We start from the raw sequence: 17425 nt of genomic DNA, 5'->3' as shown, positions 1-17425 counted from the left end.
AGACAACTGCTTCAAGATTGGTTTAGTCAGTCCTCAGTGACATTGTGAAGAATATGGCAGTTTTACAACCTCTACTTGGTGGCTTTTATTGTAGATGAAAGGCAAGATGCTGCTGTATGATGTCCAAGCATTGGACTCAGATATAACAATTTTTAGTGAAATAAATACGATTGTTTTCTTTCAGTATTCACTTAAGGATTCCATTTTTCATAAACCCCTCATTAAGCTTTATTTCACATCTCATTGGTCAGAATTGGGTCACATTTCCATTTCATTATCCTTAGACCCATTAGGCCCACTTATGGAGATGTTTGTATCTTCAGATTCCCATGAGACAACACGGAAATAGAGAACCTGAAAAGCAAGCTTGATTTGTAAGGGGGGAACAAAGATATGTGTTATGGGTAATAACAACCGAAGATACCAATAAGAACCATTGTTACTTATTTCCAGAAGACTCTCAGCTTATATTAAAGGATACACTTCTAGTACTTTGCAGAATTTAGCATTTCTGCCTCTGCTGGTGTGATCTTCTGGACTTCCTGCTGCTTACTGCCTCCACTTGGGTCAGCGGGATTTGGTGACTGCTTAAACAAATAGCTTGCATGTAAGTAACATTATTTATGTTTTTCCATCTATAAAGTTCCAGGAAAATCTCAACTATGTCAATCATTTTACTTCCTCAGCATTATGTATGATGCTGTTTTGAGGAAGAGACTGAAATCCTGAACTAGATTTTTTTCATAGTTCAACAGTGCACATTGTAATATGCCAGTTTTATGTACAAATATCCCTGGTGTGGTATAGAATTTTTGTGTTTTTTGTATGATTGGTTTCAACACAAGATAATTTACTCATCATGTAATAATTCAAAACTTGAAAGTAGATGGCCATATGGATGTAAAACATTTCATTCATCTGGCATAGATAATAACTTGATGGAGGAAATGTCAGATAAAATTACCCTTAACTGATGCTGAGTCCCCTATGGAAATCCTGTAACTCTATTGCACCTCTTTCAAAAATTCTGTGCTTGGCTTGGATGAAATTTCTATTATTAAATAAACATCTCATGTAGTGTACCACCAAGAGTCGTTGAGCATATAATCCAAATTCAATCTAAAAAATGAATATCATTGCAAATGGTCATTCTAATAGAAATCTTTGGAGTGTTAAATTTATACTGAATAAAATCACCGAAAACATTCATTTCTAGTTGTTCATCCTTCATACTTAATAGATGTTAAGGCTTTTAAGTTGATGTCTGAGAGGTGAATATTTGACTTCCAAACTCATTGTCTCTAAGTCATTGTAATCAGTAAACTATCATTGGTGGAAGTGTCAGTGAAAATGGCAGAGTAAGGGTTTTGGGAAGTGCACTGCTTCACAAAGTAACAACAAACCTTGTCAGAGTAGTCAACATTAAGTTACAGGCAATCCTGGAAATTAACTAAAGTCTTACAACAACTTGAGGAGCATTCAGTTAAGGAAACTGGCTGGACTGGAGTGTTCTACCTTCCCCCAGTCCAATTTTCTGCATCCTAGCTCCTTGGCATTCCTGGAAAATAACAGCCCATCTTCCTAGAACTGGAGGAAGCAATGCTGGTAGAGTTCTTTCCCAGCCTTACTCTAAGAAAGGACTCACATCTTGACCTGCGCAACATGTTCTACAAAGGTCATTGGCTAAATGCAATAAAAATAAACAACTGCAATTATATCTAAAAACAAAACAAATAGGCCTTGGGACATATGAATATTGATTACAGGATTTCTGGTTGTTACATTATTAAATTTCAAATGTTAATTTTCAGCAAAACTTGAACTGAGATATTCTGTCCCATAAACAGAATCTAGAGCAAACAAAACAAGCTGTATAGATTAGCTACCCCATTCCTCTCATCACTGTTCCTGCAAGCCTCTCTACAGGCTGGCTCCTATTCCTTAAACCCAAATCCCAGGACTACCTTTCCAAACCAGATTAACCACCTACCCTACCATAGATTTATAAATTATCACCCAGGCAGGCCCCTCACCAGCAAATTCCCAGCCTTGGGATCAGGCAGACAGACCTGTTCAGCCAGGACTCTGGTAAGCCGGATCAAGCTCACTGCATCCCTTTTGCATTTCTCTCATCCACCTACACTCTGCCCCCTGCTGGCCTCTCTCAGAGGCTCACTCCACCCCCACCCCATTCCCTGCTAGCCTGGCCTCTCTCACAGGCGGCCCAGCCTCAGCTCCAACTCATTATCCACAGGAGTACTATTTACCCCATTCCTCTCATCACTGTCCCTGCAAGCCTCTTTCACAGGCTGATTTATTCCTTAAACCCAAATCCCAGGACTAGCTTCTCAAACCATATTAAACACTCACCCTACCATAGATCCCTAAATTCTCACCCAGGCAGCCCCCTCACCACCAAATAAATACCCAGCCTCTAGATCAGGCAGACAGACCTGCTCAGCCAGGACTCTGAACCAAAATTAAATTAAACAGAAGCAGAGTATAAGTTCCTGTTCAATACGTAACTGACAAAGAACATCCATATGCCCAGATGGCAATGCAAAAACACAAATAATATAAAAAACCAGGAAAATATGTCCCCAACAAAACCCACCAGTCCTAGAGAAGGGAAGAACATTGAGAACCACCTTATAGAACCCCAAGACACAGAATTTAAAAGAACAATCATAAACATGATAAAAAAATTACAAGAAAACAATCAACTCAAAGAACTCAAAGAGAAAAGGCATAAACTTTGACAGAAGTTCTACTATACAAATATGTGGCTTAATGAAATATAAAAAACAATCCATAATTTGAAAAGGCAAATTCACTGAAGAGACAGAAACAGTGAAGAAAACCCAAATGGAAATGAAACATGGGACTGAGAAACTCAATAAACCAAGTAGAAACAACAGGAGAAAGTCTCCAAGGAGAATGAATAAAATGGAAAACAGAATATCAAGACTGCAGAATAAAGTTGAAGATTTGGGCTCCTTAAGCAAACACTATGCAAAATTCAAAAAACACAGGAATGGAATACTCAGGAAATGTGGGACAACATGAAATGACCAAATCTACATATTATAGGCATAGAGGAAGGAGAAGTAAATCAAACCAATGGGATCGAAGAGATCTTCAATAGGATTATAGAAGAAAACCTCCCTAAATTAAGGAAAGATATACCTATAGAGGTTCAAAAAGCATAGAGAGCACCATTAAGATGTGATCAGAACAGAAAGTCCCCAGGACATATCATAGTAAAGGCAATAAATGTACAGGAAAAAGAGAGGGTACTGAAAGCTGCAAGAGAAAAACAAGTTACATATACAGGAAAACCCATCAGAATAACAGCTGACTTTTCAGTGCAAACTATGAAAGCCAGAAGAGCCTAAAACAAAGTATTACCAGTTCTAAAGAACCATGGATGCCAACTCTGAATACTTTATCCAGCAAAACTATCTATCAAAGTTGAAGGGGAACAGAAAATTTTCCATGACAAATAGGCTGAAAGAATTCATGTCTTCCAAACCAGCACTACAGAGAATAGCTGAAGCAATAAAAAGGACTGAAGAAAGGAAGGAATGAGCCCAAAAGGCCACATAAAGAAAATAAAGAAATGTTTATCAATGGAAATATAAAATAGGGCCACAAACACAAAGAAATTAAAATGACAGTACGAAATCCACACCATTCAATATTAACACTAAATATCAATGGCCTCAACCCCCTGTCAAAAGACAAATGTTGGTGCAATGGATCAAGAAAAAAAAAAATCCATCTTTTTGTTGTCTTCAAGAAACTCATCTCACCTTCAAGGATAGACACTATCTTAGAGTGAAATGATGATATTCCAAGCAAATGGCCCTAAGAAGCAAGCAGGTGTTGCAATTTTAATATCTGACAAAATAGACTTCAAATTAAAACTCATCAGAAGATATAAGAAAGGTTACTTCATTCTAATCAAAGGAACAATTGACCAAGAAGATATTACAGTCATGAACATTTATACACAAAACTCTGGGGCACCCAGTTTCATAAAAATCAGTAGTCCAGGACTATAAAACAGAGATTGGCACCAACTCAGTGATAGTGGGCAACTTTAATACCCCACTTTCTTCAATAGACAGGTCAAAATGACAAAGAACAAACAGAGAGACATCTGAATTAAATGATGTGCTGTATGAAATGGACCTAACAGATATATACAGAATATTCTACCCAGCCACAAAAGAATAAACTTTCTATTCAACAGCTCATGCAAGTTATTTTAAAATTGACCACATTCTGGGGCACAAAACAAATCTCAACAAATATAAAAAAAAAATTAAAGAACTCCATGCCTTCTATCAGACCACAGTGCAAATAAAGCTTATAATCAACAGCAAAAGGAGCTCTAGTCAATACACGAACTCATGGAGATTAAACAAGACACTCCTAAATCAAGAATAGGTCAAAAAGGAAATTAAGAAAAAAATAAAAGTGTTTCTGGAACAAAACAAAAATGAGAACACAACACAACCAAAACTCTGGGACACCCTAAAAGCAGTCCTAAGAGGTAAGTTTATAGCTCTTAGTGCCTACATTAAAAAAAAATCAGAAAGAGCGCATGTAAATGACTTGAAAATACAACTCAAGATTCTGGAAAGGCTAGAACAACCAACCTCAAGAAGGCAAGAAGAAAGAATATGCAAGAAGAAATAATTAAATTCAGAGCAGAAATTAATGAAATAGAAACAAAGAAAATAATACAAAAAATTAATGAATTTGAAAGTTGGTTCTTTGAAAGGTTAAATAAGATAGACAGACCCTTAACCCAGTTAACCAAAAGAAAGAAAGAGAAAATCCAAATTAACAAAATCAGAAATGAAAGGGGAAATGTCACAACAGACACCAAAAAAATCCAAATCATTCTAAGGGAATGCTTTAAAAATCTATACTCCATTAAATTTGAAAACCTAAAAGAAATGGATGAATTCCTAAAATTATGGCCACAACCGAAGTCAAACCAAGAAGAGATCAACATATAAACAGACCCGTAAAAAATAAGGAAACAGTAATACAAAACCTTCCAACCAAAAAAAGCCCAGGCCCAGGCGGATTCAGAGCAAAATTCTACAAGACATTCAAAGAAAATCTACAACCAATACTGCTTAAATTATTAAAAAAGATAGAAGCAGAGGGAGAACTCCAAACTCCTTCTATGAAGCCAGTATCATTCTAATATATCAAAACGAGGTAGACACAATAAAAAAGAAAACTATAGACTTATCCCTTTAATGAACATAAATACAAATATACTCAACAAAATACTTGCAAACTGCATACAGAAACACATCAAAAAGATCATCCGCCATGATCAAGTTGACTTTATTCCAGACATGCAGGGTTGGTTCAATATATGCAAGCCAATAAATGTAATAAAACATATAAAAGGACTTATAGATAAAACCACATGGTCATCTCAATAGATGCGGAGAAGGCATTTGACAGAATCCAAAATGTATTTAGGTTAAAAGTTCTAGAAAGTGTTGGTCTGGAGAGAACATACCGCAACAAAACTAAGGCTGTATGCAACAAACCCATAGCCAACTTCATCCAATATGGAGAAAAATTGGAAACATTCCCATTAAAATCATGTACCATACATAGCTGTCCACTATCTCCCCTCTTTTTCAATATAGTGCTTGAAACCCTTGCTATAGTAATAAGACAAGAGAAGGAAATTAAAGGAGTACCAATTGGAAAAGAAGTGGTCAGATTATCCTTATTTGCAGATAATATGATATTATACATACAAGATCCAAAAAATTCCACTAGAAAATTGCTGTTAGAATTGATTAATGCTTTCAGTAAAGCAGCAGGATAAAAATAAACTTATAAAAATCAGTAGCCATTCTATATACCAATAAAAAGCAATCAGAAAAAGCACTAGAGGAAACCCTCCCATTCCCAATAGACTCAAAAAAAAATTAGGAATAAACCTAACCAAAAATATTAAAGATCTCTACAATGAAAAATTCAAAACTCTAAAGAAAGCGATAGAGGTAGACACTCAGACATAGAAAGACCTGCCATGCTCATGGGTTGTTAGAATGAATATTGTAAATTGGCTATCTTATCAAAAGCAATGTATAGATTCAATGTAATCTCAATGAAAATACCCATGACATTCTTCACAGACCTTGACAAAATAATCCTCAAATTCACATGGAATAACAAAAGACCTTGGATAGCCAATATAATCCTGGGCAAAAAGAACAATGCTGGGGAGATCACCATCCCAGATCGCAAATTATATTACAGAGCTATGGTCATGAAAACAGCATGGTACTGGCACAAAAATAGACACATAGATCAATGGAACACAATAGAACACCGAAACATGAGTTGATATAATTTCAGCCATGTGTTACTTGACAAAGGTGCTAAGAACATACAGTGGAGGAAAGATAGCATCTTCAATAAGTGGTGCTGTCAAAACTGGATCTCTACCTGAAGAGAAATGAAATTTGACCCTTATCTTTCATCCTGCACAAAAGTCATCCTGCACAAAAGATCTCAATATAAAACCTGAAACTCAGAAACTGCTAGAAGAAAACATAGACAGCACCTTCCAAGATATAGGCATAGGAAAGGACTTTCTAAACCAGACACCAGCTGCTCAGGCACTAAGGCCAATAATCAGTAAGTGGGACCTCATTAAGTTACAAAGTTTTTGTACAGCAAAAGAAACAACTAAGGAAGGGAAGTGTGAACACACTGAGTGGGAGAACATCTTCACCAGATACACATCTGACAGAGGATTAATATCCAGAATATACAGAGAATTCAGAAAGGAAGAAGAACATCAATGACCCAATAAAAAGATGGGTGAGAGACCTAAACAGAGAATTCTCAAGAGAAGAAATAAAAGTGGCTAATAAGCACCTTAAAAAGTGCTCAATATCCTTGGTAATTAGAGAAATGCAAATCAAAACCAATTTAAGATTTCATCTTAGCCCAGTCAGATTGGCCAGGATCAAAACAACCGAAGACTCCAAATGCTGGAGAGGATGTGGAGAAAGAGGAATGCTCATTCACTGCTGGTGGGAATGCAAAATTGTGCAACCACTATGGAAAGCAGTGTGGAGAATCCTCAAAAAACTAAAAATGAACCTACCATATGATCCAGTGATACCACTCCTTGGCATTAACCAAAGGACTCATCATATGGTAGAGATACCTGCACATCCATGTTTGTTGCTGCTATCTTCACAATAGATAAGAAATGGAAACAACCTAAAGGTTCCTTAACTAACAAATGGTTAATGAAAATGTGGTATGTCTATTTAATGGAGTTGTACACAGCAGTAAGAAAAGGTGAAATTATGAAATTTGCAGGTAAATGGATGGAGCTTGAGAGTGTTATACTAAGTGAAGTAACACAAACACAGAAAAACAAGCAACATATGTTTTCCCTCATTTGTGGATTGTAGCACCAATCCCTTATGTGAGTCTATAAATTCTGAAGTAACAACAGGAGCCAGGTAAAGGCAAAAGATACATGGAGGTAAAGGATAAGAAACAACCTGAAAGGGAGCTAGTAGGGAACAGATGCTACTAGAAGGAGGTGGAAAAATTATGAGTAATTGGCAGGGAGGATAGGAAGGAAGGGCATGCAAGGGACCATGGTGTAGTGGAGGGAGGGAAGTTAGGAATGGAAATATGGTGGGAGTCAAGAGGTATTGAGGGGAAGGTGGGAATAATGGGGTCATTGTGACTAGGAAGGGAGGGAGGAGGGAGGCTGGATAGGAGAAAAAAGAGTAGAGATGAGTCAATCTCAGGAAGGGCAGGAAACCTAGAGGGAAAAGTGATACCCTAGAAACTCTTTGAGATGTGTACACAGAGTGTCTGAACATTAATGCACATGTATACCTTGGAGTTGCTTGGAAGGAAACTCAGTGCCAGCTAGAAGACACCTCCCTTAAAGTGACAAACAGGCCATACAGCACTCATCAAAGAAAGTTCTTTCTGCAACGGATGGAGGCTACTGCAGAGTTGTATATCTGGTCAGCCATAGAGAATATGTACCTGGGAGATACCCAGTAATGGGTGACATATCAGCAATCAAATTCCAACAACCAAGGCTCATGGAACATCACAGAATAAGGCGTAGAGAGAGGGCTAATGCACTCTCAGCAGTGAGGCTTCCATGTTACACACAGAAGGCCTCAGCTGGCCAAGTTTTGGAGAATAAGAGACTGTAGAGTGTAAGATGGGATTCCTATCTGGAACCTCACCCACCCATAGTTCAAAGACCATTGCAGAAGAGGAGGCAGAAAGATTGTAAGAGACAGGGCTGGTTCATGAAAGTATGAGGTGGAGGCTTGCAGGCCAATGGAGGTTTGCTCATGTGCACCTGTGGCAGCAGTGGTGTCCAACATGACCCATGTTGGCTCAATTAAACAAGGGCCCAATGGGGAGGCAAGCAATAGGTAGCAGGTCAGCACTAGATTGAGAACAATTTGAGACTGTATACTGCTGTGTGAGGGAGAGTACGACTTACATACAACACTGGATGGGCTGGCTAGACTCCAGTGGATGCATTTACACTGAAGTATATTTGGGTAGAAATACCTGAATGAATAGGACGCAGCATGCATGGAAGAGTGTAGGAGGAGGTGCAGCCTAGGCAGCCATAGCATGTGCACAGCAAGTGTGGTAAAACATCCGGCTGAGGCAAACCTGTGATCTGTGTGAAAATGGCCTGATACAGAGAGCCAGTGAGGAACAGACACAACCTATCAATGGACCAATAGGACACTGGGAGAGGGGATATAAGGGAACCCCATATCTGCAATAAACTAGTCTGCAGCTGCTCGTACTGTCTGCTTCTCACCTGACTCCCAGTGTCTGTGTTGTGGCTCCTCACCAACTCTATCCCTGCCCGGAGGGCCCCAGGACACCCACAACATCTGGTGCCCAACGTGGGTTCCCCATGCTGGCATGGGTATTGACCTTCCTTGGGTTCTGGCCACCTTTGTGGTAGCCACTTTTGTCTTCTGGACCATGTTCTTTGCACTTTTCTGTCAGCCGTACATCGACCGCTCCGGAGATTGGCCTTAGTTCCGCTTTCTCCACCCATGACTGCCTGGGTGCCTCTCCCCCACTTTCCTTGGTGTTGTGAGATGCCCCCTGCCTGAAGTTTCAGTAAGTCGGCCCCTACATGTTACATGTGCCTTTGGTTCTCCTGTGGTTGAGCGTAAGAACACCCTGTTCCCTATTCCCTTGCCCTGTCTATCGATTAGGGAGGTACACATTTTGCTTTTGGTTTGCCAAGTGCCTCCACATAAAGGCTGACCCCTGAGGAGGCGGAATCCAGGAGTGGCCCCCGACTGCTGCCCCTCATCTGGAGACACCATGTGGGCATATGGCTGTGGCCTAATGAACCGTGGAAGTCCCCCAATAAGCACACGACATCTGGGTCTGACACATGCTCTTTGTTTGTCTTAGAATTAACATGGGTAATCCCCCCCAGCTGTAGGGAACCCCAAATCAGGGCATTAAAATCCCTCCTTGTAACCCGAGGTCTTAAAGTTTAAACCAATAACTTAGCTGCTTTCTGGAACAAGGCTACTATCCTCGTTCCATGGGTGACTTCGGAAAACATATGGGACCCTGACCTCTGGAGGCTCGTTCTCTTCCTCACTTGAAAACGCAAGGTCTCGTCCAATGTTGTCCCGCCTGCTTAATTTGTCCCTATTCTCCTAGCAATTATCACCAGCCTTAATTCCTCTTCACGAGAGGATGTGATAGCAGTTCACAATAAACATTGTCAGGAACAGGCTACTGTCAATCTGTCCATTTCATCTACCCAGATGGGTCGCAGTGCCTGTCTTACCCACCCCCCACAACCACAAGGAATGTGAGGAGCCAGCCTGTGGTGCCAAGGTGCATGACCCATCAACCACTCTGCCCTCTAAATACCCTTGGCAGGATATACGCTCCTCACGTGACCCTACTGCCCTGGAGCCTTCTTACTTACCCATCCCTTCAAGTCACCCACTTGCACTTCCCCTATTGCCAGGACACGACTCACCCAGTACACCAAGGGCTCTTGGTCACAACAGTTCCTTAAGTACTCTCATCATCCTGATTATTCACATATACCTCCTTGGGAGGAATTCTTTTGGTTCTACTCATCCTTGTCAAGTGTCTCTTTCAGCATGCCTGATGGCAAAAATGTGTCAACAGAGCCACACACCAGGTCCTCTTGGCACTTCAACACATAGGCCACGATCCTCCCCATGAGGTCCTACAGGCCTGGCTCATGGAAATCCATGAGGCCTCTGTATAATTGCCTTCCTCAATCACCCTGGTGGGCTCATACCCAGGGAGGTCGCCCTTTGAGGGCCCATAGTCAAAGACGGGTAAGAGCTTGCTAACCAAGCCACACTAAGACAGGCATGGTCCATAATATTGGGGACCCCCTGAGGTGGGGCCAACAATGCCAAGGCAAAGAATCTTGGCCCCCACTAGAGTCCCATAATGCTTAAAAACAAAAAGGGTGGGGATGTAGGAGGAAGTGCAGCCTGGGCGGCCAGAGCATGCATGCAGCAAGCAGGTGAAACATCCAGCTAAGGCAAACCTGTGTTCTGCCAAAAGACATAGAGATAGCTGATGCAAAAATGGCCTGATACAGAAAGCCAATGAGGAACAGACATGACCTATCAATGGACCAATGGGACACCGGAGGGGGCATATAAGGGAGCCTCATATCCACAATAAACGAGTCTGCAGCTGCTCACACTGCTTGTTTCTCACCTAACTCCTGGGGTCAGTGTTGTGACTCCTTGCCAACTCTATCTCTGCCCAGAGAGGCCCAGGACACCCACAACAGCAGAGTGCATAGGGTTTGGTGGGGAAGGGGGAGGTATGGATTGGGGAGGGGATCTGGATGTGAGTGGGAAATATTGTATGAAATTTTAAAAGCTTGAAAAAAAGATAAGAAAAAAAAGATTGATATTTTAAAAGGACAACACACACACAAACACACAAACAAATACATAATAAATAAATAAATAAATAAATAAATAAATAAAATAAAAAACTGTATATTTTATGAACAGAAGGAACCTGTTATTTTTAATGTGAATGAAAGAAGAAAATCCAATTACAAAGTATCCTTCCTGCCCCTTTTAGGTTTTCCTCCCTAGCACCTCTCACATGTTCTCTTTTATTTTGAGATTTTTAAAAATTTATTTTATGTATATGAAGGCCTAGACTTCATGTTTGTTAGTGCACCGCATGCATGCTGTGACTGTGGAGGCCAGAATAGGGTAGTCTTTGGATCCCCAGAAATTGGAACTACTGGTGGTTCTTAGAGCCCCAAGACCCCTTTTTAAATAGCAGCATTAATCCATCCATTACTGCAGAGCTCTCACCATCTGAATGGCACTCATTTGGTCCAAACTTCCAAGACTATTGCATTGGGTGTTAAGTTTCAAAATGAATTTGGGGAGTAACCAAAAGATTCAAACAAAAGCATAGATTAAAAATCTCTAAGAGATGAAATTGTATGTATCTAATAAAATATGGATAAATCATTGTGACCTAGGATTGTACAAAGGTTTGCTAAATTTGATATGTAAGCTACAAGTCACCAGTGAAAATATAAGTAAATTAGGCTCTAGTAAAGTTAAAAACTTTTGTTCCATGAGGGAAAATATCCATAAAATATAAACAAAAGCAAAACAATGACTAGAGTGTGAAAGACTATTTGAAATTTTATCTGATAAAGCTTAATGCCTAGATTTTAAGCCAGTAACAAATTAATAATGAAAAAAAACACAATTAAAAATGGGCCATTTTTTTATGAGACATTTTGTAATCAATATAGTGATTACCAACAGGCACACACAAAGAAGATATTTTTATATTAATTACCAGGGAGAATTAAGTGAAAACAATGAATATGACTTTGCATATACTAGTCTGATTACAACTAAAAACAATGGATAATTGTAGGAGAGGAAGTACCAGGCTTAAGCACAGGCTGCACTAAGAGAACACAGCTTCTGCTTTGAGAGCCGAGCTCGTGCTTCTGCAAAATAGCCAACCTATGATCTGCCAGATAAGGGGATCCTGCCCAGATGAGGGGATCTATCAGGAAGCGAGACACCAACTTATGGGACACTGGGAGCAGGGGGAAAGGTATATAAGGCTTGTACTTCTAAGCAATAAATGAGTCTGCACCTGCCTAGTGCCTACTCTCATCCAGCTCCCAGAGTCTGTGTGTTGATTCTGTGCCACTCACCCCCACCTTGGCCAGAACCCTAGTTCCCTGCAGTTCCTCATAGGCTGGACCCTCGAGGAAACCTGCAACAGCTGGCACCCGAACAAGGTTCCCGGGCCCCCAGGTGTTGGTGATGCTCCCAACATTGGTTCGTTTGGTGAGGAGGCCCCAGGTTTTGTCTGTCCATTTGGCTGCTTGAGGGTGAGCAAGTGGCCCCCTCCTCTGTCCCCTCTACCCTGTTTGTCATATTTGTTGTTAAATCAGGAAGGCACACTCCGCCATGTGGTCCTGAAGCCCACGTCGGCACCTTTCCCTTCTCGGCTCATCCCAGTGAGTTCACATAAGGGCTGATCCACCCAGAACTCAGAGCCCAGGCTTTGGGTCATTCTGTTGCCTGTCCCAGAGACACCATGTGAGCATACAGCTGGAGGTGTCATGGCCTCCAGAAGTCCCTCACTGAGCACAAGACATTTGGATCCAATACACCTTTTCATGTTGGGGCAGTTTACATCCGAGTGGCTCACAGTCCTTGTTTGCTTCATTTGTGCCCTGTTGGTAGTCACTCTTGCCTTTTACTTTTGTGGTGAGTTTCCCTTCATGGGATCTTCCCACAGTGGGCAACTTACCACCACAGTGCAAGGAGCCACAAACAGCAATGCTCAAATCCCTCCTTAGAACTCAGGGACTGAAAGTTAAACCAAAAGATATTGAAAATTTCTAGGATGAAGCCACTAACTTGGCCCCTTGGGTCTTTGCTGAGAATATGTGGGATTCTGTCCTCTGGATGCGGGTCATTTTCTTGGCCCAAAAAAGGAAAGTAGGATCGGTAGTCATTCCCCCTGCCTCGTTTGTTCTGATCCTTTTAGCCATCATTACCAGCCTTAAGCCCTCCTCCCCTGAAGAAGTCATTTCAGCCCACAATAAGCATTGTCAGGATCAAGCCAGTGTAGACCTTGTCATTACTTCAACCCCCGTTGACCTTTATATAGGAAATGCCTCCAAAGTTGATCCAGAGGAGAAAGGGGCCCCCTTTCCTCTACCTCAGACCCTGCTTTCAAAGCCACAACAATTGGAGACACCACCACCCCAGTACCCCTGGAAGGAACTATGTTCTGCCTGTTCTGATGCACCTCCTACTTATTATAACCCCCCATGGCCTGCCCACCCCTTGCTACCCCTTGCTGGCCATTGTCTGCCTTTCAGGTTAATGTCAGCCCAAATGCTGCACAACAGCCATAGGTGCCCACCCCTCTCACGGTCCTTGCACTCATCTGTAAAGTTGCAAATGAATCAGGACCCAACTCCCCATATTTTGAACAAGTCCTTTGCCAATGGGCCATGGAGGTACAGACCCATTATGATTGGTATAACTTATTAAAGGTGGTATTAGAGCCCTCAGTCTTCCTGAGCTGGCATTCAGCTTACGATGATCAGGCTGAAAATCAGGTACGTCTCAACCTTTAATATGGCCTTAATATTACTCTGGGTATGCGAACAGGACATGGACAATATATTGACCCCATTTCCCAGTCCACTATTGGCCTTCATGCTTACTACCAACAAGTTAGTGACTGAACTTCAAGATTGTAAGTCAGAGCCCCATTCGGATTTGGCTCCTTTAAACTCCACCTGGGGTGCCCCTTGGCCTGGCAAGTAAGAGGGGAAATGAGACAGATTTTATGGACCCTCCCAATTCTTAATCTCTCCCCCTTAATGACCTTATTTCTGGATGGGATCACTGTGAAGGGCCTAGTTGACATGGGAGCTGATGATACCATCATCACCGAGAATGAGTCTCTTTGGTTCCACATTGGAAATATGGGTGTGACCCGCCCATTAAGGGAGTGGGGGGCAGCCATGACACAAAGCTGGTCTTCCGCCCAGTACACTGGAAGGACTTAGATGGGAGTAAAGGTACATTCACTCCCATAGTGGCTGACGTCCCCCGCAACTTGTGGGGCCAAGATGTCCTGGAGGACATGGGTGTGGTCCTTACCACAGATGATTAGGCCTTTTATGATGATGTCATAGCCCATGATAAACTTGGCCTCTCTGGGAGAAATCAGAGCCCTGACCAGCACCCCAATTCTAAGGGCCACTGCCCTCCCTGGGACATCCCCTAAGAGGTCTTCCAGGCTGATCGCACTTACCTGGCTCTCGACAGATGCGATCTGGGTGGAGCAGTGGCCTATTATAGAACCTAAATTGTCTATCCTCAAAAATTTGGTCCAGGAACAGCTGGACCTTGGACATTTGGAACCATCCACTAATAAGAGAAAAATGGCCATTTTAGATTGCTTCAGAACTACGTGCCATTAATGACCAAATGGAAAAAATGGGCTTGACACAGTCTGGATTGCCCCACCCTGGCACTATTCCTCCTTCTCATTATATAATAACACTTGATATTAAAGATTTCTTCTTCTTAATCCCTCTGGCCCCCCAAGATCATGATCACTTTACCTTTATGGTCTGGGAACTGAAGGTCCACAAGCTGGCCCTCAGATATCAATGGGAAGTCCTTCCCCAGGGAATGAAAAACAGTCCTACTATTTGTCAGCTTTTTGTCTCACGAGCCACTTCAACCATCTCTCATAGTGTACAATTTATTCACTATATGGATGACATTCTGTTGTCTCACCCTAACCCACAATTTCTCTGCAAGGTAACCAGAGACTTACCCTCCCACCTATCATCCCTTGGCTTGTCTCTCGCCTTAGATAAGCTACAGGAGGTGCCGCCTTTTTGGAGCATACCATTTCGGCTGGCATACACCCCATGGCCCCTGCCTTCAATTCAAAGCTGGTCTATACACTAGCCTATTTTCAACAACTCTGTGGCACCATAAATTGGCTTAAACCATTCTTGCCCATTCCCTCAGAGGAATTGAGGGTGCTGTTTTGCCTTTTGGAAGGCCCCGCCTGCCTTTCAGCAAAGATTAACTTAACTCCCCCAGCCATTGCCTTATTGCAAAAGATCATTGAGTTACTCTCGTCAACAAGCCTCGACAGATATGAGCCCTTGAAATCTCTACAGGTTTTAGTGCTATTGACTTCTTGTGGCTTCCTTGGTGCCCTTTGGCAGACTGGGCCACTTATCTGGGCCCATCTCTCATACTCAGAGCTCTAGCAGGTTTCCTCCAAGTTTGATCTGGCCTTTAACTTGGCAGCCAAACTGCACACTCAAGCTCGAGGAACCTTCAATAGAGAACCCGACACTATCATGCTCCCCTTTCTCCTCCGTAGCCTACAGGCACTCTGGGAAATTCCATAAGTTTTCAGACCATGATGTCAGGCTTCCCTGGCACCATTGACAATCACCTGCCCCAAGACAAAAGAATTCATGCCCTTCTCACATTACCGCTTGAAGTTAAGCCCCACAGCACTCTTTCTTCTTCCCCAATTCCCCAAGTGACCATTGCCTTTTTGGACACTAATAAGAAGAACTTTAGGGTCCTGATACATCATCCTGGGAAAAGGGATATCACCCACATCGTGCATAATCCTGGCTCTGTCCAGTTAGGAGAACTTCTTGCTATAGTTAAAGCTTTAGCAGAGTGCTAGGACAAACCCCTAAATCTCTTTTCTGATAGTGCCTATGCTGTTCAGGCTGCTAAGGTCCTTGCCTTTTCTCATGTTAAAAACTCCTCCACCCCACTCCACCTCACTAGGGTCAAGCTACAGGAATGCCTACAAAATAGAAGTTACCCATGGTATATCTCACATATCCACTCACATACTGCAATTCCCAGAATCCTAGCTTAGGGGAGTGCTGCCACAGATGCCCTGATCATGACAGTCCAGTCTAACCCGTTATAACAAGCAAGAGCTTTACATCAATAATTCCACCTATGCCCTCAGAGTATTCATAAACTCCTCCCAGAAATCCCTGTATCCCAGTGCAAGCACCTTGTCTGCTCATGTGTTACATGTGCCCTGCTTATGCCTCTCGGACCCCTTAACAGGGGAGAAGTGAATCCCTGTAGTTTGATACCCAATGCCATTTGGCGGATGGATGCAACTCACTACCGCCGTTTTGGGAAATTGAGATTCGTTCATGTTATAGTTGACACATCCTCTTCCCTTACTTATGCTTTAGCACTCTCAGGGGAAAAGACTATCCATGCCATTAAAGCTATAAAGTCTGCCATGCTAATCATGGACATACCCTGGGTGCTTATACTGATAATGGGTCCACTTATTCCTCTCAAGAATTCAATAAATTTGTTTCCTCCTGGGGAATCAAACATACCTTTGGTATTACCTATAACCCACAAGGACAAGCCATTGTTGAAAGGACCAACAGGACACTTAAATCCCTCCTGGCTAAAAGCCTCTTGGCTGAGGCCAAACATGACCCTCACCTGACTCTTACTGAGGCTTTGTTCCACCTTAACTTCCTCATGTTTGACGACCAGGGTCTCAGTCCAGCATACAAACATTGGTCCTTCTTGCCTCGGGTTACGCCTCTGCCACTAGTTAGGTGGAGGGACACAATTTCATCCCTGTGGCAGAAACCAGCCCCCGACATGAGGATGAGGCTACACTTGTATATTTCCACAGGACGCTACAACCCCCACCTGGATTCCATCGAGAGACATCTGGCCAGTTACTGAAACCCATCTGGAGACCGGGCCCAACTGCGAGTTTGATAAGCCATGACATCTGTTTCCGGCTTCCTTCTTTGGCACCATTTTATCCTTTGGCTGTGCTTCTTCCCAGGATTCAGATCTCTGGGCACTGGTCCCCTTACCACCTCTGATCCTCCCCGTAGATGAACAGTCACTCTCTTTCCCAGTTCTCTTTACTACTAATGAATCCCTCGGTCTCCCCACCGTGGAATTGATTCATGCGTCCGTTCCCATAAATGGCACATGGTCCCCTGCAGGATTGCTCTGCTTCAGCTGAGTCCTTATCCTGTCCTCCCCTAAGGTCTCTCACTGTCACTCCCTCTTTAACATCACAACAAGTGACTTTCATGGAAACTGAAGCCAGGGCTCCTTATGGGACCTCAAAATCTGGTCTCCCTTAGTAAAGGACACTTATGAGACTACATTGTCCTTTGTGCCCCCTGGGGCCACCATCCCTCTATCCCCCAAGGGTCAGGTGTCCTCCATGGACCCTGTGCCCTCCCACCTATAAACTTCTC

This window comes from Nannospalax galili, unplaced genomic scaffold (assembly GCF_000622305.1).
Source record: "Nannospalax galili isolate Female #2095 unplaced genomic scaffold, S.galili_v1.0 scaffold273, whole genome shotgun sequence".
Taxonomy (NCBI): domain Eukaryota; kingdom Metazoa; phylum Chordata; class Mammalia; order Rodentia; family Spalacidae; genus Nannospalax; species Nannospalax galili.
Note: the sequence above shows the minus strand (reverse complement) of the source record.